We start from the raw sequence: 24,110 nt of genomic DNA on the forward strand, positions 1-24,110 counted from the left end.
CCTTTATATCTTTTTGAGTTCCTTATCAAATTTGTGTTTTTCTGCCATATCACTATGATGATAACAGGACTAATATGACTCAATAACTACATACATTTGAGTTTCAGACTTCAAATCCTTCAGAACACACACACATATATATATATATATATATATATATATATATATATATATATATATATATACATATATTGGCACAAATCCCTGGTTATTTTAGCACATTTCTAATGACCAGATATGTCAAATATGTCCCTATTTCTGGATCATTGTTTCCCCATTACATTGGCCTTTGTCCAGATGTCTTTCACTAAGAGATTGAGAGCTATCTGTTAATCTTTAATGATCACTGTGGCATTCCACACCAAACTACAGACTTCCATGCTCTGATTTAAACAGGATCACTATCCTTGTTTGCGTACATGGTTTCCTGGCCAGCAACACTGTTGCTGGCAATGAAACCTTGTTCATTTATATTTAAACATGGTGCATGGCATGAATATGCAATGAGTGCTGCTGCTAACTGAGCATCACAACAAACACATGTAAACTCCATGCAAATCAGTTCTAATGAAGTTCAAGGTCTTTGAATGAATGTGCTAAACTGTTGTCTTTTACTTGCTGTGATTTATTAACGAATTTGGGATTACACATATGGATCGCTTATTTCTGCTGACTGGTGTTCTGAAGGCAGTGTTTTGTATTTTAGTGATACTTGGTTCTGCTTTTGTGCCGCTTTTTGTTTTTATAAACTCTACACAAAGCCTTCATGGAGTTTATTGAATCCCAGTATAAATCTTCTAATACACTGCATGTAACATGGTTTCGGAATTATTAATATAAACAAGAACATGCAATATTTGATGCCTAGAAGTATCAGTGGAATCACTAGGCTGCAATGAGTTAAAGTAGGTTCAACCACCCCCTCCCCTTAATGTCACAGCACATAATAAGCTACATATTTTTTACCCTCAAGAAACTATGCAATTTTGACATTAGCTCAGCCCAGCCTGAATGAACTTACCAAACCCAAGGTACGAGGATCAATTGTCTATTATAACTTTTCAAGCTTACATCATCTAACCAAATGCATTAAAAACAGAAGGCACATAAAAAAAAGTTAATTAGTTGAATACTTAATAGCATGTTAACAGTATTAACAGTGCAATCATTAACTATTTTCTTTCTTAGCAGTACTGCCATGTCTCTTATTTAAGATCTCTGGCAGAGGTGGAATTGTTTTTCAGAGGAAGGTAGATTGTTTTCTGAGGAACTTTCAGCAGATGATAATGAACAGACATTAGTGAAAGAACCTCCCATTTAGATAAATGAGCTTGAAATCTCAGAAGTGGGGCCCAGTCATGAAAAAGACTGGAAGGAAAACCAGGAAAGAAGGAACGGTACACGATCTGGCTTTTCACATTCAGGAGGGGAAAACAGATGATTACTTATTTGCTTTCATTGATGTATGTAATGAGGAAGGTAGGGTCAGTCTAGCCCAAATTATGGGTAGTAATGCTAATAGTCTTTCAGATCAAAGTTGAACTAATGAGGCCAGGGGCTCCATTCCCAGTGCAACATCTACAGATATTCCTAATATTTCAACATTTCCCTTATTGCCTGTAGCCTCTTCTGACAAAGCAGCAAGTCTGGCCTCATCAATGCCCACCAGCAGCAGCAACAACAACAAAAGCATAGACATTCAACAGGAGGTTAAGTTATTTAGTTCATACATCACTGTGCACATATCCCAAGCAGTAAAAGAAGATTTGGCAAGAAAAATTGATAGATATTTTTGACCTCATTTTTGCTGAAGAAGTTCAGAGAATTACAGATACTGAATTAAAAGGAGACAAAAAGCTAGTAGAAGGCCATGAGACATTGGGCAGACACCAACCCAATAATTTAAAAATAAAGTCCTGGGACAACTGGGCTGTTGGGTTCATATATTACATGGCAGTATTAATAGAAAACACTTCTCCTTGGCTACCCCTCTGTTAAGCTTATTTTCTCATTCTAATAGAGGCCTACGTTTTGAAAGGGGCATGTCTTTATACCATTATGACCAAAGGTTTAGGAAGTTAAAAGCTAATGGTAATTATCTAAAATGGGAACTCAGGTATGTGGAAACTTAGTTTGGTGTCATGGTGGATAAATTAATAACTGACCATAATCAATAGGAAGACCATGAAGCTGCTAAAAGTAATTCAACTCAGACCCAATCCTAAAAGGGGTCAGAATGTTTTATTGTGGTTCCAACAGTTCCCACTATTCTTACAGACTCAAATAAGCCAACATGGAATCATTCCCCTATTAAATTAGAAGTCCTCAAATAAGTCTTAGAAGATTATCCAGATCAAACAGCAGCTAATTTCCTCACTGAAGGCTTCACTCATGATTTTCAATAAGAATCGGTACAAAATGCATACACACACTATCCAATAATCTATCATCAATAAAAAGAAAGGAACAATCTCTTATTCTTAAGGAATGCCAAATGACTAGTTACCCTTTAGACCTAGTTCCAAAGAAGAAACCAGGAGAATACTGTCTAATTCATCAATTGTCCCACCCAGGTCAATCAATCAATGATGGGATAGACAAGAAAGACTCCAGAGTTTTTTTTAATTGCTTGATGATGTGGTAGCTATTATAAAGGAAATTATTGACCAGTGGATGGCAACAGTTATCCAGTTTATGTCTTCTACCCATCTGTCCTCAGGATCAGAAGTTGTTAGGAATGGAATTCAATGGCATGCACTTATTTGTCATGACCATGCCAATAAGGTGTTTGGTTGCCTGATCTGTTTTTGAATACTTTAGCAGGACCCTTCTTTGGTGCCAGAAACAGAAGAATCCATCCCTTCTTGGAGCATAATACTTCAATGTTTTCTTAATCACTTGAGATAGTGAGATTCAGGAAAGTGAAGGACTCCAGTCCTTTACCTACTTATGCAACTCACTGGAAGTCCCCTTAGCCCAGGACAAAATATAAAGACCACATAAAATCAACATTTTTGGGCAATGAGATTTACACTGTCTAAGATTGTTTCTACTTAACAACAGAAAAAATAATATAACTTCAGCTGCAGTAGGCAATCTCCTTTTGTCTAAGAGGCAACCATAAGACAAGTTATGTAACTTTTGGGGCTCCACAACTTTGCATACAGACACATAGTCTCTAGTAGGGAATTTGTTAGATAGATGAGTAGCTGACCTTTCATAAGAAGGTTGTAAAAACATGACAGAGTCAAGATCAATAGAATGGTCAAAGAATCTCAGATTATGGGCTAATTTTCTTTTGGGCTACAATGACTTATTTAGGCAAGAAAATTCAGTAACCAATGATCATCTTCAACTGTTCACAGATGTATCTGGCAAATGTGCATGTGGTTATTTCAATGGACATTGGTTCTCCATTCCATGGCCCAACACCTAGTCCAGTTAGAGGAGACAGGATATTACATTTTTAGAGATTTTTCCAATTTTGGCATCAGTTCTTATATTGCAAGAATAGGTTAAGAATGATTAATTTTCAGATTGGGCAACAATAATCAAAGCTATAGTTGAGGGAGGTCTTCACTAAAAAATAATTCAGAAATGTTTGGGTTAACTCTCTGTTAAGGTTATTAGTTCTCCTTACCTTGAGCAGCAATATGTCCTTCACTTAACATTGCTGGTTCAAAGAAACATTTTAACTGACTTTATTTGTTGATTACAGGTCCAGAAGTTCAAATTGATGGTTCTACAAGCAGACATACCTCCCACTCTGATTCCATAAGATGTCTGGATCACTCAAGAAGGATAACAACCTCCTGGTTCAGGAGTTCATTGTCTAACATCACAAAGAAAGCTAATACCTCATCAGTAAAGCATTTCATTTATTTTCTTTGCAGAGTAGACATTCAGGAACATAAATGGTCAGGCCATATCTTTTATGGTATTTATGTCATTGCAGTCTTATTGGCCATTCTCCAGAATCAGTTAGAGTTAATCTATTAGGCTTATACTTATGATCTAAATTGTTTGCTGCTCCTGACATCATCAAGCACTAGATTAGAGTTTTCAAAGAACTGGGTATAGAAGAGGGTTCCAGACTGGATAAAAGTTGTCCCATAGGCTTAGCATTATTGAAATGAATGTTGCAATGCCTTCATGCCACAATTGACTCATATTACAACTACTGTCATGGGCCGCATTACTCACATGGCTATACTTCTGCACCTTCAGAGTCAGTGAACTGACTGGTATTCACAAGTGGCCTGAAGTAGTTTTCACCCAGGAAACAGCTCTAATATATATTTTCAGGTTCAAGACATATCAGGTAGGTCTCAGTTACCAAGTTTTATTGCAAAAAAAGCAATGATCTCTTCACTTGCCCTTTATCGTGGGCAAAGCACTGTTTAGATTAATACCAACCTCAAATTATAGCAACATAGTTTTTGTTGATATAGATGGTCAAAAAATTATGAATACTGTATTCGTTAAACAAGTTGGAGAAGCCCTTATACACCAAGGTATTTGACACTACTCTTATTCTTCCCACTAATTCAGAATTTACCAGACACCTGACCTAGCATCCCTTGAGCAATCCATAGAAGTTCTTAAGATGTTAGGGAGGTGGTCATCTAATTCTTATTTAAGATACATACATTAGTCCAACAACAATTAACTTCATTAAATTTTGTATTCCTTTAGAGAAAAAGACCATTATCATCCTTTGGATTCATTTGTATCTCAAGCCTACCTCAGAGTAGAATCTGAGCAAATAGAGAATGTCTAGGATTAGACAGTTCCAGATATGAGTTTATCCAGAGAGAAGTTCTTTGATTAAGATAGGGTCAACTGCTTCATTATTTTATTTTACCAACTTTAGCAAATAGATCTTTGTCCTGCACTCATTTTATGCATTGCAGGAATATCCTTGGTTTTATTCCTAAATAGGCAAGTAATATATTACATACTGCACGACTTTGCAACTATTAAGCATACTCACTTTCATGTGCTAGTGATTTGGTCCAGCCTTATACCCAGATTAATTTGGAAAGTTTCTGACAGTCCCTTGGCCTTTGAAAAGGCTAGAGGACTGGTGAGCCATGCACTTGCTAGAGCAGCCTCTTTCCTACACATATCAGTAGTTGAAAATGGGAATTATACAACAAGGATCCAGTTTGGCCCAAGAGGGCTGGCGTTCATTTATCTGATATTGGATTGGGTTTATTCAGCTTAAATGTATTTATATTTTATCTGATCATTTCTCTATGTTTCTGAAATCAAACAGGAATGAAGCAGTAATATAATTTTGGATGGATTTACAATGTTATTACATTTTGAATTAGTAAGTATTTAGTTCATCACAACTGTAATAATTCTGTAATATTTAATGTCAAAGTCATTGTTTTAATTTAAAAAAACAGGGGAGGGGTAGGCTGTTATAGGTTGTTCTTTTGGTCTTAGTCCCCTTTGTTTATACTCTCCTCCCTTTTTTCTCTTACTTTGAATATAATATCCAAAAAATGGAATTTGCAGTGGCACTGCAGAGATAGTGATAGTGGTTGTTGTGGGTTTTAATCAAATCAATTAAAGGCTATCAGAAGAGCTTTACATCATGTCACCTGAAAACCAGGCCTATGGTTGAAGTTGTGTCATTTAAGTTGTAAGGTTCACTTTTGGTTTTATGTTTTGATATTTATAATTAATGACAGACAAACTTTTATTATGTGTCCTGGCTATCAACAAATAATTGGCTGCACCAATGTCTTTGTTCATTTGAGAACAAGGCTAAGAGACAATCAAGGCTTGGAGACAAAATAGTTTGTCTAACTCCATTCATAGGCAAAGTGAAACTTGAACTCCTTCACTTAATTATTTCTCTCCTTACAGCAATGGCCATTTTGACAGACAGCATTGCAATCCTTCCACCTTCACCGGCATCTCCTCAAGGTGGATCTTTATGGACTTAACCCCCGTTGTTTATATCTCCCCCTTTTCTTTCTTAATTTGAGTGTGATAACCAAAGAATGCAATTTGATCAAGTATAGTGTAGTATCACAATGGCCATAAACACTCAAGATAATATACAAGTCATATAAAACTGAAAGGAAATGTGTTAGAAAGCAACAATTTACTAGATGTTTTTCTAAAGACTTTTACTATTTAAAGAGATATATAAATACATACCTATGAAAGAGCAGCAAATAAGCACAGAGGCAGTAGGAGGAAGTGAGTTAGATTAAAAAAAATTAAAAGTGCTATCATAGGCTAAAAGTGTTACAAAACAGAAAGTATAAGAAACTGAACAGAACTAAAAAAAAGAATCACTTGCTGAAAAAAAAGTATTCAAAAGAAATAAATTTGGGAAGTACTAACATACAAAACCTGAGCAGAATTCTAAAGTTTTTCTCAAAAACAGGAAGCTCCAGTAACAATTCAAAACACTTTACTACTGTAATTAAAGAAAAATAAACCATTTCTGGTCAGAGTTCTACATACTCATCAGTCCGTGTAACACAGAAACTCAACTAAAGAAAAACTCTAGAAATAGGTATCTGCAAATATTAGAAAATGTAAAACCAAAGATAAATGTTTTTCAGAGATAGCATTTACAGAGATAGAACAACATATAGAAGAAAAGGAAGTGAAATTATGTTGCTACTGAAACCCTAAACAGATGGAAGATGGTTCTCTGCAGTAGATGTATAAGTGAAAAAAAAGAAGGTAATGATAGTAACGCATAATAAAGAGTGTTTGTATGAGCTGTCATTCTTAGGAGAAGACTTAGATGTTGAAACCCCAGATTGTGTATTAGAGCAGATTGAATGTTTTCTACTTCATTAAAAACTGACCTTGAATCCTCTCCAGATTTGGCTGCCCTTCAAGTAAGTTGGATAATCTTAAAAAAAGCACAATGGAAATATAACACTTTCAACAAAGGAAGAGAAAAGAACAGCTAGAGTTATAGAGAAAATATTACATCAATTATTCCTGTACAAATTATTCAGAAACCAAGTGATGAGTGACACAATCTTGTATTAGGAGGACATCTAAGAAAAGAAGAGACTAAAGCAATAAACAATTGAAAACTTCTGTGCTGCATGTCCTGTCTGCCAGAAAAAAAAGGAAATAAGCAGACCCTCATTAAGGCTTCAAATATCATTTGATTACAATGACCAATATAGACTCAGTTTTAACATATTGATGTAGAAATTTGTGGTTGTTTGGAAATTCAGAAATGGGGTTCAATACATTATTATTTTTGACAATGCAGCAAAGTACAATGAGGCTATTTTCTCTGTAAGACTAAAGATAAATTTATACCTATAGAGAATAAGTCTTATTCTTCTTTAGAGTAAGGATACTTAAGGAAATACTCACTGACGAGAAAGCCCATGTGTTTCCAGATTAATGCATCAACTGTTCCAATGTTTTAAGATCAAGTGATTAAAAATCTCAGTGCCGGGGGGCGGAGCCTGAATGGCTAACTGAAAGCAGCAGTATTTTAGAGCTCCGTATAACTAGTTAAATAAGACAGGAAAAAATATTTTTTTTTTCTTCAAAGTATAAAATCTTATAGATAAAGGTCTAATTTACATAATTAAAAACGTTGGTGAAGTTTTACAAATAATTTCCTGTCAAAAAGCGTGGAGATATATTCACTTGTCAAAATGAGCAACTCAAGGAATTCTCACCAGGATGCTGGCTTAAAGAAGGAACTACAGCAGATGACATCTACCCTGCAGGAGCTGTCTTTGAAGATGGATAATTTTAAAGAGTGCCTAGAAAATCTTAAAACAAGCAGTCAAAAACAGGCTGACACCCTCAAGGAAATGCTACAACAACACCAGACAAGGATAACAGGAAGAGAGGCTTCTCTAAATGACTTAGAAAGCAAACTTAAGGAAGAGGAAACACAGAAAGAACTGCTTCTTAAACAAAACACTTGGTTGGTTAAAGTAGATGACTTGAAAAATAGGGAGAGGAGAAATAACATCAGGATTTTTGGATTACCTGAAAACACAGAAGGTGAGGATATTATTTCCTTTTTATCAAGCTGGATCCCTGATTTTTTAAATTTTAAATAAGGACTTTCCTTTGGCATTGAGAGGGCTCACAGAGTTCTTGGGAAACCTGCCACTAACTCAAACTCTCCTCCTAGGTGAATAATTATCAAATTTCTTTCATACTTGGACAAGGAACTGATTTTATGATCTGCTTGGAGGAAGGCACCTCTAAAATATAAACAGAGCTTGATAAGATTTGATAACGACTATTCATCTAGAATAATGGAAGAAAGGAAAAAAGTGAGGCCAATGATAACGTTTCTGAAACAAAATTACATCAAGGCACAACTTGCATCTCCAGCTAAGATAAGAATACTGTATGCCAATGAGATGAGGACTTTTATTGACTTAGAGGAAGCCTCTTCATTCATTAAAACTAATAATGTGATTACTTTTCCAGAAGATATGGATTGGATGTCACCTTCTCTCAAGAGATCAAAAGAAACAAATGCCTGGATAGATGTCAAAAAGAAGAAGCAAAAGACTGATACTGTTACAGCCAAATTTCTCAAAGCATCTACTATGATATGAATTATTTTAACATTACTTTAAAGGTCCAATTTTACTGCTTGGAATTTTAAAACAAAGTTAACTAACTACTAAAATCTTTATCTATATTTTTTGAAAATAGATGACACATGAGAGTTTTCACATTACATCAGGTATGTAAAACAGGGTATTTTTCTTTCACAGACAAATATTCATACTGCAAATCAACATACATAGTATATGTGTATTTTCTCTTAATTTTCTCTTTTCTTGCTCTCCTCTCTCTTTTCTTATTATTATTTTAACTGCATCTTGTCTCCCTTTCTAAATTCTCTCCTATTTACTATACTAATATAGTCTGTATATATGTAATAACTCACTATCTATACATAGATAAATAATAGTCTAAAATAATCTAGTTTTAAGGTAGACTAATTGAAATAGTGAAATTAATTAATTGTTATTACAATATTTATTAGATTAATGATAGTCACTGTTATGCTTATTGGGACTGGGGACATGTTCGTGATTAACTCTGAAATGTTCCATTCATGCACATATGTCCTTTGAATTATTTCCTTTTAGTATTCACAACTATATATATATATATATATATATATATATATATATATATATATATATATATATATAAAGGAGGGAACATGTACTGTTGGTTAAGAGAAGTGAAGCTTTCTTCACATTCTATTTGTGTTGCCATAGCAACAGTAAACAATCGCTGCAGTTTCTAAGGACACTGTGAACCTGCAAAGTGCATTTAGCCTCACAGATAACACATAATAAGAAAAAATAATGTTGTTTAGTTATTAAAATGAAAATCAACATAAGCAAGGTAAAATAAATACATAGTAGGACTATTTGTAATATTTTATGATTTATCCTCATAGGATTATATATTCCTGGAAACACAACTGAAATGTTCCCAAACTACATGTGCACTTAAATGTAGCTGCTTGATTAAAAAGTATTACTTAGTTTTTAATGCTGATTGTACAAGCTGTCTGCACTGTAAAAGTTACATTTTATATGTTACTTGAAATTGTCAGTCTCTAGTGCACATGGAAAGATACATATTACTTTTTGCAAATCTTTGCAGTTACCTCACACTCTGTACAAACTCACTTGGTAACTGATAGCTATTGATTTAAAATATCAGTTTAAATATTAAATGTACCCTTGAATTGCTATTGACATTTTGACAAAATATAATCTTAACTGTAAATTGAATGACTTGAAAGAAGTGAAGTAATGCATAGATTTCAAAGACAGTTCTTGACACTACAGTAAAAGTAAAAATAAATATTAACAAGGAAGTTTTGAAATGTTTTAGTCTTCCAGTTAAAATAGCTTACGGTCAACGTTATGCGATATCAGAAAGTTTGAAGAGCTAGGAAGTTACTATTCTTTGTCTTTATAATGATTATTAGACAGATGTTAGACTCTGCTTTGTTTAATGAATTGTGACATATGTTTATGAGGAAAGGTGGACTCAGTTACTCACATTGGACTGGACTACACATTCCTGGAAACTCAACTGAAATGTCCCCAAATTAATTGTGAATTTAAATGAAACTGCCTGATTAATAAGCATAATTTACTTTAACAACCTGAATCCATAAGCTATCTGCTCTATATATGCTACATTATATATGTCAGTTGCATATGACAGTCTCTAGAGCACACGAAAAAAATACATATTATACCATGACCCCTCATTAATATTCCAAAACGTGCACGCTGATTGGCCAGCGTGCACGTTGTAAATCGACTTATACTAATGAAAAAAGGTCTGGTCGCCCGGACTTTTTCCATTAGTATAAGTCTCTTTTAAAACACTGTCTCACTATGTTAAAAGAGTTTAACATAGCGACACAGGTTTAAAAAAAGCAACGGAGATCTCTGTTGCTATTTTTAAAGCTGTCTCGCTATGTCAAACTCCTTTAACATAGCGACGCAATGTGTAAAAAGCAACGGAGAGCTTGCTTTCTCTGTTTCTTTTATTTTAAACCTGTCTCACTATGTTAAATGGGTTTAACATAGCGAGACAGCTTTAAAATAAGCAAAGGAGATCTCCGTTGCTTATTTTAAAGCTGTCATGTCTATGTTAAACCCATTTAACATAGCAAGACAGGTTTAAAAAAAAGCAATGGAGAAAGCAAGATCTCCATTGCTTTTTACTGTTTCACTATGTTAAATGGGTTTAACATAGTGAGACAGCTTTAAAATAAGCAACGGACATCTCCGTTGCTTATTTTAAAGCTGCCTCACTATGTTAAACCCATTTAACATAGCGAAACAGTAAAAAGCAATAGAGATCTTGCTTTCTCCGTTGCTTTTGGCCACAGCTCTGATGTACTGCGTAGGCATGCGCAGTACATCAGAACTGCCATGATACCAGACAGCTGCGGAAGGGCAGCAAAGAGGCATTATACAATGCCATTATTTAAGAAAAGTAATTATTTCTTTTCTTAAAAAATGTCATAGTATAATAGCAATAACCCACTTCTGGGTGTGGGTAATGCGGGATTTACCCACGGTTGTCTTTGTTTGCTTATTTTAAAGCTGTCTCGCTATGTTAAACCCATTTAACATAGCGAGACAGGTTTAAAAAAAAAAAGCAATGAAGAAAGCAAGATCTCTGTTGCTTTTTACTGTTTCGCTATGTTAAATGGGTTTAACATTGCGAGAAAGCTTTAAAATAAGCAACGGACATCTCCGTTGCTTATTTTAAAGCTGTCTCGCTATGTTAAACCCATTTAACTTAGCGTAACAGTAAAAAGCAATGGAGATCTTGCTTTCTCCATTGCTTTTGGCCACAGCTCTGATGTACTGTGTAGGCATGCGCAGTACATCAGAACTGCCGCGGATACCAGACAGCTGCGGAAGGGCAGCAAAGAGGCATTATACAATGCCATTATTTAAGAAAAGTAATTATTTCTTTTCTTAAAAAAATGTCATAGTATAATAGCAATAACCCACTTCTGGGTGTGGGTAATGCGGGATTTACCCACAGTTGTCTTTGTTTGGTCCCGAGGGCGAACCACGCCAACCGTGGGTAAATCCAGCATTACCCACACCCAGGCGTGGGTTATTGCTATATTATTTTGCAACATGCTATATTTGCACTAACCATTCATTCTAAACTAACTCACTTGGCAACTGACAAGTTATTTATTTGAAACATCAGTCTAAATATTAATTGTGCCCTTGAAATATTGTTGCTGCTTTGACAAAACAAAGCCTGAATTGAAAAAGGAATGACTTGAAGAAGTGAAATATTGTACAGATTTCAAAGACAGCTATTGACACTACAATATAAGTAGAAATGTATACATACAAGAAAAAATTGAAATGCTTAATACTATTAGTTAAAATAGCTTATTGTTAACTTTTTGCTTTATCAGAAAACTTAGAGCTAGGAAAGTATTTCTACTTTGTCTTTATAATATTTACTAAAGTGATGTTAGTCACGGACTTGTTTAATGGATTGCGAGTCATGTACAAGACAGACTACTGAATGTTATTTCTGATTACCTATGTTTGCTGAATTTCTTTTATTAGTGCTGGTTTAAAACAAGGGAAGGAGAGGGAAGGTAAATCTCTGTTTTTGGTCAAGGGAGGAGAGGCTTAAGCATATTCTATCTACCCCGAAAACTCTCTAAGATGCTCTAAATACTCTTTGATTAATAATTACCTAAGGTAAGTCTTGATTACCATATAGGTACCTTCACATTCATTCTAGACCTGTTGTGATTACCCATTCTAGAAGCAGGAGGTGCGCTATGCAGGATGGGAATTGTCAGGGTGATCATAGTACATTCTTGGACTCTGCTTTGTAAATCTATAAATATGTAAAAGCACTGCACACTAGAATGTAGGGTGCCTCTACTTAGAGTCAGGATATCACTGATAAGCCATGTGTTTCATTACGTGTAAGTTGAAGTTGGTGAGCTGAAGAGAAAGTAAAGGAATACAGTTCACCTACAGTAAATTCATATTTCATTGGTAATCACTCATTGTCTCCTGCAGAGTCCTTTTAGTCAAATTATTTTAGTAATAATCTATTTGTTGTTGGCTTATTTAGTGTATGCTCCTCTGTTGCATTTAATTTATCCAAAATGACATATCTGACATGTTTGGGATCTCTTAAGGGTAACTAAATATTGTATATTTTCTAAGTCAACATAATAATTGTTTACACTACTAACATTCCATCCTGATATATAAAATACTTTAGAACAATAATAGAATAATATAGAATTTCATATCTCTTTTAAGAAAATTCTCCATATAATAATTTAACATATGGAGCTCAGCTGATATTGTTGGTTAAATGTATGAGTGATAATCCAATAGATCTATCTTTATCTGTTGGATTAGGAATGACTTTCATTCCATGTTTAATGGGAAATTCATATTTACTTGTATTTGATACTTTAGCATTAATGTTTTATAGAAGTACTTTTTTAAAGCCTGACCAGAATTTTACCCTACTTGTATTTAAAGAAGAAAGAACATTAAATTACACTCCCAAGTTTACACACATAAAAATAACATTCAATGTTATCAGAAAATATGGTATAACTACTATAATCAAATAAAAAAAAAGAAGCAAAAAGTTTCTTCCAACAAAAACTTGAAATGGATTTAACATTCTTATCATTAAATACTAATGGCTTAAATAATGCAAATAAAAGATCAAACTTACTAAAATATTTAAATCTAAATAAGGCACAAGTAGTATTTCTCCAGGAAATGCATTTTAAGACTAATGATAGCTTTATTTGGAACCCTAAGTACTATACAGTCTTAGCTCAATCCTCCTATAGAACAAAGACAAAAGGAGCATCAATTCTCTGGAAGAAAAACATAATCACTCCAAAAGTTATTTATAAATATTAAGACAAAGAAGGTCTACTAGCATCTGTTATAATTAAATTTAATAACAGAATATGGACCTTAGCTAATCTACATTGGTTCACAGGAATTGGAGCAGGAACGGTTAAAAATCACCTAGATTTTATTTCCAACAATTATAAAGGAAATCTTACACTGGGAGGAGACTTTAATTGTACCTTAGAAGCTTTTGAAACCACCAAGAAGTCTTTTCGTATAGCAACTATTTCAAAATCCTTAAAAAAATGGATTGATTCATTTCACTTAATAGACACTTTTAAAGTAAAAAGATGATAAATCCTTATTATTTTCCCATAAAGACCATAGGTTTGTAACACAAACCAGAACAGACAAATTATTCATAGTTCATGATTTACAAACAAAAATTCTCAACTTCTCAATAGTTCCATGCCCCTTCTCAGATCACGACTCTCTGATAATGAAGCTCCAAATAGAGTTTAAACCTTTAATCTTCTCAACTAGAATTCCATCATATATCACAAAAATTAAAGCATTCAGACCCTGGATGTTGTCAGAACTACAATTATTTCTTGAAATTAATAATACAACAGAAATCAGTAGAGTCATGGTTTGGGACTCATTAAAAGCATATTTATTTGGTAAGACCCTTAGCTGGTACAAAAACAAAGTTAGAGAGTGGGAAACTGAATCATTAGACTTGCAAACAAGACTTTTGACAGCAAAATATAAAAAAATCAGAATTGTCCAGAAGTCAAAAAAGAAATAGAGGAATTCAATAAATAAAATAATGAAATTCTAACACACAAAACTTGTCTAGCCTTGGAAAAATTAAAAATAAACTCATTAGCCATCTCCCCAGATATCTTCATAACTTATCTACAAGAATTAATATACAATCTAAAGCAAATAACATTGGTAGTATATATCATGAAAAGAAAGGGAAAAAAGTATCAGATATAGGAGACATACTTGGAGCATTCCGGTTCCATTATATGGAACACTTCAAAAAAGAAGATTTAGATACTAACCAAAAAAACTTAGATACAAACCTTATCAATATAAAAAAAAATTCCCGAAAACTTAAAACTAGACCTATAAAAACAGTACAGTTTTGTACCTACCATAAATGTAGATGTTCAAGTGTTCATCCTGCTGCAGTCATCACACTTGGGTTATCCTGCCATCAGATGGTCCTGCAGTCAGCCAGAGTTCCAAAGTCTTGGTCCGGCGTCAGTTGCTGTCACTTCCTCCCTGACGTCAGTGCGCCAGAGGTATATAAGAGGCATCCAATGCCATTTTCTTCAGTTTTTCTTGCCCCATATGTCAGGTGCCCCCAATAGGAAGGCAATACATATTGCTATATAAAAATATACATGTAAAATTAAAACAATACTTTCAGTCACAAGCAAATACACCACAGAGGTTGTATAGGATAGAAATTATGGATAAGTCCAGCTAGTTCAGAGGGGATGGAGGGAGGGTAACCTGGACTGCAGCAGGGTGAACACTCGAACATCTACATTTATGGTAGGTACAAAACTGTACTATGTTCATCGCGTTACCCTGCTGCAGTCATCACACTTGGGTTGAAGCCCAAAGCTAAGGATGGGTGGTGGAGTTAAAAAGAGTTAGAAGAAGCTAGTAGGCCCTGCAAAACTGCAGTGGCAAAGCCAGCTCTAGTCTTAGAATATAGAGGTAAGTGATAGTGTTTGGTGAAGGTGTGCACTGAACTCCAAGTTGCAGCTTCCAGAATATCCTTGGTTGGCACCCCCCTGAGAAAGGCTGCTGATGTAGCTGTAGCCCTGGTGGAGTGGGGCCTAATGCTAGCAGGTACCGGTTTCCCATGATGCATGTAGCAGAAACATATGCAATGTCCTATCCATTTTGAAATGGTCTGTTTTGAGATAGCTTTTCCTTGTGATCCTGCAGCATAGGCTACAAAGAGCTGGTCAGAGTTTCTGAAAGCCTTAATTTTATCCAAGTAGTAACGTAATTGTCTGTGAATGTCCAAAGAGTGCAGGAGTCTTTCTCCTTTGTTCTGGGGATTTGGAAAAAAAGGTGGGCAAATGAATGGTTTGGTTTAGGGCCACACTGGATACCACCTTTGGCATAAAGGAAGGGTTAGTTCATAGAGAGACTCTGTCTTGATGGAAAATGAGGAAAGGCTCCACTGCCATTAGTGCCTGTAGCTCTGAGACTCTTCTAGCTGAAGTTATTGCTAGCAGCAGGGCAGTTTTCCATGAAAGAAACTTTAAATCAGCTGAGAAAGCTGGTTCAAAGGGTGGCAGTGTAAGTTTTTCTAGAACAAAGTTGAGATCCCAAGTAGGTGTTGGTGCTCTCCTGGGCAGTCTTATGTTCTTAGCCCCTCTGAGGTACTGTTGTAGGAGTGGATGTGAAAATAAAGGAGGATCCGTGTTGTAATGAGCTGAAATTGCTGTGGCATGGATCTTAATAGATGAAAAGGAAAGTCCTTTGTACAACATCTCAGTTAAATATTGTAGAAACTGAGGAATGTTTGGATCAAGGGGATTTTGGCCTTTAGCCTGGTTCCAGATGCAAAATCTTTTCCATTTGTCTGAATAGGTTTTCCTGGTGCTGGGCCTCCTGGCCTCCAGAATGACATTCATAACAGCTTTGGATAGAGGTGTTGGTTGATTGTTTAGGTAATTTGCCATGCAGCCAAGTTTAAAGCCTTGAGCTGGCTGTGTAGAATTTGATTGTCTCACTGGGTAAGCAGGTGAGGAATTTGTGGTAAAATCCATGGTGGGCCATGGGCCATGTTCTTTAGAATTGGATACCAGTGCTGGCGTGGCCAGTCTGGTGCAATGAGTATCATTTGTGGCCTCTCTAATCTGACTTTCAGCAGCACCTTTGCTAGAAGAGGCAGTGGAGGAAAGACATACACTGTTAATGTTTTCCAACTGAATGAGAGGGCGTCCACTTTCCAAGCTTGTGGGTGGAATGTCCTTGTACAAAATTTTTGAAGTTGGTAGTTTTGGGGGTTGGCAAACAGATCTATGTCTGGGCGTCCCCATTTTTGAGTTATAATTGCAAATACTTGTGGATCCAGTTTCCACTCGTGGGGATCCATGATGTTTCTGCTTAGGTCGTCTGCCAATGTGTTTTTCTTTCCTGGCAGGAATTGTGCTTGTAGTTGAACTTGGTAAGACAGTGTTGTGTTCCACAAGGTCATTGCTTGTCTGCATAGAGGGTAGGAATGTGTGCCCCCTTGCTTGTTGATGTACCACATTACTGTGGTATTGTCCGTCTTTATTATTAGTTGTCCTGGGTGTAAGAGGTCCTTGAAAGCTGTTAGGGCATTCTGTACTGCTAGCATTTCCTTTTGATTGATATGCAGATGCCTTTGATCTGTAGTCCATTTGCCCTGAATGCACTGTCCTGCCATGTGTGCTCCCCAGGCATAGTCTGATGCACCTGTTGTCATAGTTTGCCTGGCTGTGGGTAAGGTGAAAGGCTGACCCTTGTTGAGTTGACATGCCTGTGCCCACCATAGAAACTCCTGTTGAAGGCAGGGAATGAGTGGTATCATTGTTTCCAAGCTGTGGCTGTGCTGAGTCCATACGCTTTTCAGGTACCATTGTAATTTCCTCATGTGCAGTTTTGCAGATAGTATTAGTAGTATGCAAGATGCCATGAATCCCAAGGCCTGCAGAATTTTTCTTGCAGAAAGTTGGGCCTTTGTTGCCATTATTTTGAAGTATTGAGTCAGCTGTTGTTGCTTGTCTGGCATGAGATAAGCCATCTGGACTGTTGTATTCAAGCTGGCACCCAGGAATGTTATGTTTTGTGAGGGCACTAGTTTTGATTTCTTTTCATTTACTGTGTACCCTAGGCAACTTAGAAGGTGTTTGACAAATGATAGATGTTTTAAAAGAATGTCCTTGCTTTCTGCTTGAATAAGGCAGTTGTCCAGGTATGGGTATATTTGAATTCCTCTTTGTCTGCAGTATGCAATCACTGGTGCCAGGCATTTTGTGAAGACCCAGGGCGCAGTAGATAAGTCAAAGGGCAGTGCAGAGAATTGATAATGGGTTGAACCTGCAATGAAGCGGAGGTATCTTCTGCAATTTTGTCTGATAGGGAAATGCAGGTATGCCTCCTTGAGATCCAGCATTACTAGCCAAGCCTTCTTGCCCAGCATGGGAAGAAACTGCTGTAGTGTTAGCATCTTGAATTTTGGTACTTGCAGATAGGTGTTCAGAATTGAAAGATCCAGAATGGGTCTCCATGCTTTGTCCTTTCTGGGGACTAGAAAGAGTCTTGAGTAAAATCCTTGTCCTTGCTCCTGTGTAGGTACTTGTTGAATGGCTCTCATATCCATGAGAGCTGTAATTTGTTTTTGTGCCTCTGCCCATTGATTTGATGGCAGGTTTGGCATTACTTTTATCTTTGGCAAGGTATGAAAGTGGAATCTGTATCCTTGTGAGACAATGTTTAGGACCCATTTGTCTTTTGTGATAATGTGCCAGTTGTCTGCAAAAAGTGCTAATTTTCCTCCCAAGGGAGCTGCCAAGAGAGATTTGCTTGGTAGTTGGAGGGTTGAGTCATTGTGTTTGTCTTCTGCTAGTTTGGGGCCTGTCTTCACCTCCATTCTGGGTTGTGGCACCCCATTGGCGAGGTTTGTAAGGGCCTTGTGACTGACCTCTGCCCCTTGGGCATCTGTATTTGCCCCTCTGTGGTCTGTCAGAAGCTGGAAAGGTCCAGTTTTTCGTTGGCCAATTTCTGCTGAAATGAGGGGGTTGTACCTGTAAAAAATCCTTGACCGTCTGCATAGACTTTGCCTTATCCTCCATTTTCTTTAAAACCTTTTCTGCTTTGACACCAAATAAGACATCCTGCTGTAAAGGTGCATCCAATAATTTTGCTTTAACATGATCAGGTAGGGTTTGTTCTTTTAACCAAGCATGTCTGCGTATGACAGACCCAGTAACAGCTGCTCTACAGGAAGCTTCCAATGAATCAAATCCACATTGTAAAGTATGTTTGCCCACCTGTTCAGCTGCATCCAACAGATCCTGCATTTCCTTGAATTTAGCCTGTTCAGAATGTGTGCTCAGTTTTTGTTTTAATTGAGACATTAGGAATTGCTGATATTTCTGCATGTGAAACTGACAATTTAATGCTCTCATAGCCAGAGTAGCTGAGGTGTATATCTTCTTTCCCCATCTATCTAGGGCTCTGGAATCCTTTTCAGAGGGCACAGGATTTTTAGCCATAGAAGCTTTAGCCCCTTTGGGACCCTGGGAAATTGTTTCTGGGTCAGCCAGAGAGCTTTTATAAAGGAATTTGTGTGTGTCAGGTACTTTGTAGTATCTGTCTGGTATGGCTGGAGCAGGAGGTAGGGAGTCTGGATTTAGACTAGACTCTAAGTAAACATCATCCACAATAACTAAAACTGGAGGGATAGCAAGTGGTCTGTGCTGGGGTAGTAAAAGAAACTCTCGGAGCCTTTTCTTAGAATCAGAGTAGTCCTGGCCTTCCCAGTGGAAATGTTCCCTCATGGTATGTAAAGTTTCCCCAAAAGAGTAGTCTTCAGGGGGAGATGCTGAGGGAATAGAGTCTTCAGCATCAGAGTCTTCATAAGGGGGAAAAGCATAATCCTGTTCCTCAGAAGAATCTGAGGAAATAGAAACCTGGTCAGAGGAAGCATAATCCTCCTCTTGTCTTGGTCTTTTATCAGGAGGGGGATGGGAACCCCTGATTAGGGTAATCAAATCTTCAGCCATCTTAAGCATCTGTTTCTTAGACATGGGGCCTTGAACAGGAGACTGATGTACAGTCTTTTTTGGTTTTAATGGAGTTTTTAGCTTAGCATAAGATTTAATGGTGAGTGTAGTCGGTCTGAAGACACCTTCTGAAACCGAAGGCGTTTCTACTGCACCGGGATCATCTTCTGCTCCTGTGTCGGAAGGGCCTAATAAAGATGGTTGTGACAGCCTAGTACACTCCGCTTGAGAATCCAAAGCTGTCTGGGTTCCATTTCCTCGGTGGTCAGGGGCTGCGTAGGCGCCTCACTGAAAACCGGAGAACCGGCGACAGGCCCAGCAGAGGCCTCGGAGTCTGGCTTGGTTCTAGGCTGCCTGTCCTTATCCTTGTGTTTTTTATGCATGCCGGTCATCGGCTGCTCTGACGGCATGATATAATTAAATTTCCTACCAAAGTAATGTCGAGCGAAGTCAAAACGGCGTTTGATAGTTCGTTTATTAAACCTAGCACAAAACCCACAACCTGTGATGTCGTGGTCTGGGCCTAGGCAAGGAATACAATAAGAATGGAAGTCCTTATGAGGTATTTGCTTCCCACAAGAAATGCAATTGTAAAGGTTCCCCAACGGGGTACTTAGCTTTATTGAAGACTTCGGACTGAAATTCGATTCGAAAATCTCAGGTGTCGGCCGACTGGCACTTGCAAACTGCTTCTGCTTTGGGCACCGTGCGGCAAGAAAGACTGAAGAAAATGGCGTTGGATGCCTGTTATATACCCCTGGCGCACTGACGTCAGGGAGGAAGCGACAGCAACCGACGCCGGACCAAGACTTTGGAACTCTGGCTGACTGCGGGACCGCCTGACGGCAGGATAACCCAAGTGTGATGACTGCAGCAGGGTAACACGATGAACATCTATATCCTACAAAAAAATTGTTGACAAGATAAAAGAAAGTAAATCTAACAAAGCTCCCGGGATAGATGGCATAATTACGGAAATTTACAAACTCTTCCCTTCAACATTAATCTCCCTTTTTCATAAAACTTTGCTAGAAGTCCATTCAGAAGCAAAAATACCACCCTCATGGAAATATTCTCTCATAACACCAATTCTAAAAGATAATAAACCATCAGACCTTTGCACCTCATACAGACCTATATCATTATTGAATAATGATTACAAAATATTCATGTCAATCCTAGCTAACAGAATGAAAATCCCACTTTCAAAGACAATTAATAATGATCAAACTGGATTTTTATATAACAGACATACACATGATAATAGTAAAAGGATACTTACTCTTATAGATTATGTGAATAAAGAAGATAGAGAAACACTTGTAATCGGATTAGACATAGAAAAAGCCTTTGATTCCCTCAACTGGGAATATTTATTTAAAACTTTAGCATTATTTGAATTTCCTCCTCCCTTCATCTTATTACTAAAAAACATATATATTAATAACTTAGCCTACATTAAATTAGGTCATTTCACCTAAGAATCTATCCATAAAATGAAAGGTACTAAACAAGGATGCCCCCTTTCTCCAATTTTATTTGGGTCTATATCAGAACATAGAAGTTTTAAAACTTCGAATGTTCTAATATCAATCTGTTTTGAGCAAACGCTAAAAATAGCGAAGCTGCAGAACACCAAATTCTTTCCTAGGGAAAGAATTTGGTTGGCCGGTTCTGTGGCTTTGCTATTTTTAGCGATGTGGTGGAAATTTACGGGTTGAGTTCAGGTAAGTGTGCGATTGTGTGGTTGTTAGGATTAGGGTGCGGGTTAGGTGAGTTAGGGTTAGGGTGCGGCTTAGGTGAGTTAGGGTTAGGGCGTGGGTTAGGTGAATTAGGGTTAGGGGTGGGATAAGTGAGTTAGGGTTAGGGCGTGGGTTTGGTGAGTGTACGGTAGTGACGGACCTTAGGGTTAGGATTTGGGTTAAAGTAAGTGGATAGATAATAGTTTATGTACAGTTTAGTGTAGGGTTAGTTGTAGGATTATAAGTGTATGTGTGTATTGATGTTTTTTAGGTGTGCTTGTGTTGTGTGTATGTGTTTCGGAATAGCGAATTTTGAAAACATTTGCTGTTCTGAACGTTTGATATTATGTGGTTTACATATTTGAGGTTCGATGAAATAGAGTTAGCTATTTTCATCTTTCGATAGCATGATATAAACGCTTTTATTTGCTTTGGCTCTAGAAATGCTTGCAGAAATAATATGCAATAATCCAAGAATAAAAGGAATAGAAGTCTCTGACCAGTACTTATCTAAAATAATGTTTTTTGCTGATAATATTTTATTAGCACTATCAAACTCCAGAGAATCGTTAGGAGAGCTAGAAGAAGTAAGGGAGAAATTTTATAAGATTTGAGGTCTACACTTTAATAGATCAAAATCAAAATTTCTATTTTTAAATAAGAAAAAAAAATGCAAGTTAAAGATAAATCAATCATAGGAAAACAAGAACTTACGCTAAATTATTTCAGAATAGTGTTATGCAAAAATATAAATGAAAATATTAATAAATTATAAAAACATTATTGAAACAATAAAAAAATATATAGAAAAGTGGAACAAAATTATATTAAATTTTGAAGACAGATTGCAATTAATGAAAATGGTCTTATTGCCAAAAATACTATAAGTAGCATTAGCAATACAGTTAATTCCTGAAAGATGCATTCTTAAAGAAATAAACTCATGTTTAATAAAATTTTTATGGTATCCCAAAAAGAATAGTGTAGCTCTAACTCATCACAATAGATCCTGGAAACAAGGAGGATTGAATTTCCCAGAAATAGAAACATATATAAAAGCATCTGTGCTTAAAACTACAATAGATTGGATAAACCCAAATTATTTTGCCAAGTGGAAAGAATTAACAATGGCTATATTAACAAATGAATTTAATCTGTTAAAAAAAATTTAATAGTAGACAACTCAAACAAACCCTGGTACATACTATGCATAAGTATACAATATAATATAACAAAACCTTCTAAAATAACACTGATTAATCATTACATCAATTCCTTTAGGAAACTTATCAATGCAAACATAGATCTAAAACTTTGGTTTGACCTTTTAACCCCATTTACCATCACTAAGAACTTTCCTCCCAAAATATATAGGGAAACAATAACCTCCTGGGAACAAAATGGATTCTTATGCTGGTTTCAATGTGTAAATAAATTAAAGGTTTTAGATATACATGTGATAAAAACTGCTTACAATATTCCAACCCAGGACTGATTAACCTTACAAAGCATTCTAATGTACACTCAAGATTTATGTTGATTAATTATTAATTCCTCATTTAAAGATATTCCAAATCTAATAAGTTTTCTCTATGAATTTATATATAATAGTTGCGAATAGAAAAATTCCATTTCAAATCTATATAAAGAGTTAATAACATACAAAACAATTGCCAAACCATCATACTGGCAGTTCTTAACAAAAGGTCAGTCATTGCAGTTAACAGAAGAAATTAAAATTAACATCTTACTACCAGTTAATTACACCTCTAACACATAGTACTAGAAAATATTTAACTGGAAATACTTACAAAAAGCATTTTTAACACCAGCTAGAAGTAAAAATATCAGTACTACTACAAGTGTTTTTTGCTGGAGGTGTGAACAATCAAATAAAGCAGACTGGATTCATATTTTTTATGAATGTAATACAATTAAATCATATTGGAATGGAATCAATCATTTTTTTATACTTTATTTAATGAATCCTTTACCTTAACTAAAGTTTTGAATATACTAAATCTAAATGAAGGTCCCTACCTGAATAAAACAAATATGTATTTGTTATGGACAATACTTGCAATATCTAGGAAATGTGTAACCAGAAGGTGGAATTCAAATACACCCCCGACCCTGGAAGAATTCTACACTTTACTGAAGACAACTGTATCGATAGAAATAAAAATCAAAGAACTACAAATCTATCCCAGGCCATTGGTAAATAATCCTTGGAAGAAAGTTATATCTTTGTTGGACACTCTGCAATAATCAATATTATATCTCTGATAACTGATCTGTTAATTCTATATTTAATAACATACAGTAAATATAACTGAAAGTCAGGCTATTGTAAATATTGTATATAGTCATTTAAAATAATATTTAAAAATATTATGTAAATGTTATTTTAATTGAAAATAAAAAAAATATTTGAGGAAAAAAAAAGTGAAGCAATTTAAATAAACATTAAAATCCATGCTCAGCAATGTTACTGAGGAAAACAGCAAAGAACTGTGACCAGTTAAAACCACTTTTCCTGATTGACATTTGAGAAGTATCTTGGCCCTGAATAGGGTTCAGTCCTTTTGAGTTAGTACATGGAAGGTGCCCCACGGGACTGTTACACATTGTAAGAGAAACAATGAAAGCAAAGTAAGAGAAAAGTCAATTTAAAAGTATCAGAGCATACTATAGAAACTTAACAATATAGGCTAAAAGTAGTAGTGCTCTTTGTGCAGGAACAAATTAAAAGGGCCCAAAGCCCAGGCCACACAATAATGGTTGAAACATAATTGCAAGGGCCAAGGAATTCAAAACTGTTAAACGGTTTCATAGCCAGGGTGGGAGGAAGAGGGCAGCTGTCCTGAATGCAAGATGGCAGGAGGTATAATTTGTACTTTAAAAGATTTCATGGTTATGCATGACTACAGTACTAGCATTCATTTAAGCATTGATTGCTATTGTGTCTGATTAAATGAATGTCCTTAGATGTTAGAAAGCACAGCAGTGATTGAGTAGAAGGTGCATGGTACATCTCTGCAAAGACATTTTATTTGGTCTTCATCATGTGAGAGAACTTTTGTGTGTGTGTGTGTGGGGGGGGGGGTATCTTCATCTCTGGGAGGCAGGGGGTGCCAGTTTGGGAAATGACCAGGATGTCAAAACAACTAGCAACAGTA

The sequence above is a fragment of the Protopterus annectens genome, chromosome 17.part0 (assembly GCF_019279795.1).
Source record: "Protopterus annectens isolate FY-2018-M chromosome 17.part0, PAN1.0, whole genome shotgun sequence".
NCBI lineage: Eukaryota > Metazoa > Chordata > Ceratodontiformes > Protopteridae > Protopterus > Protopterus annectens.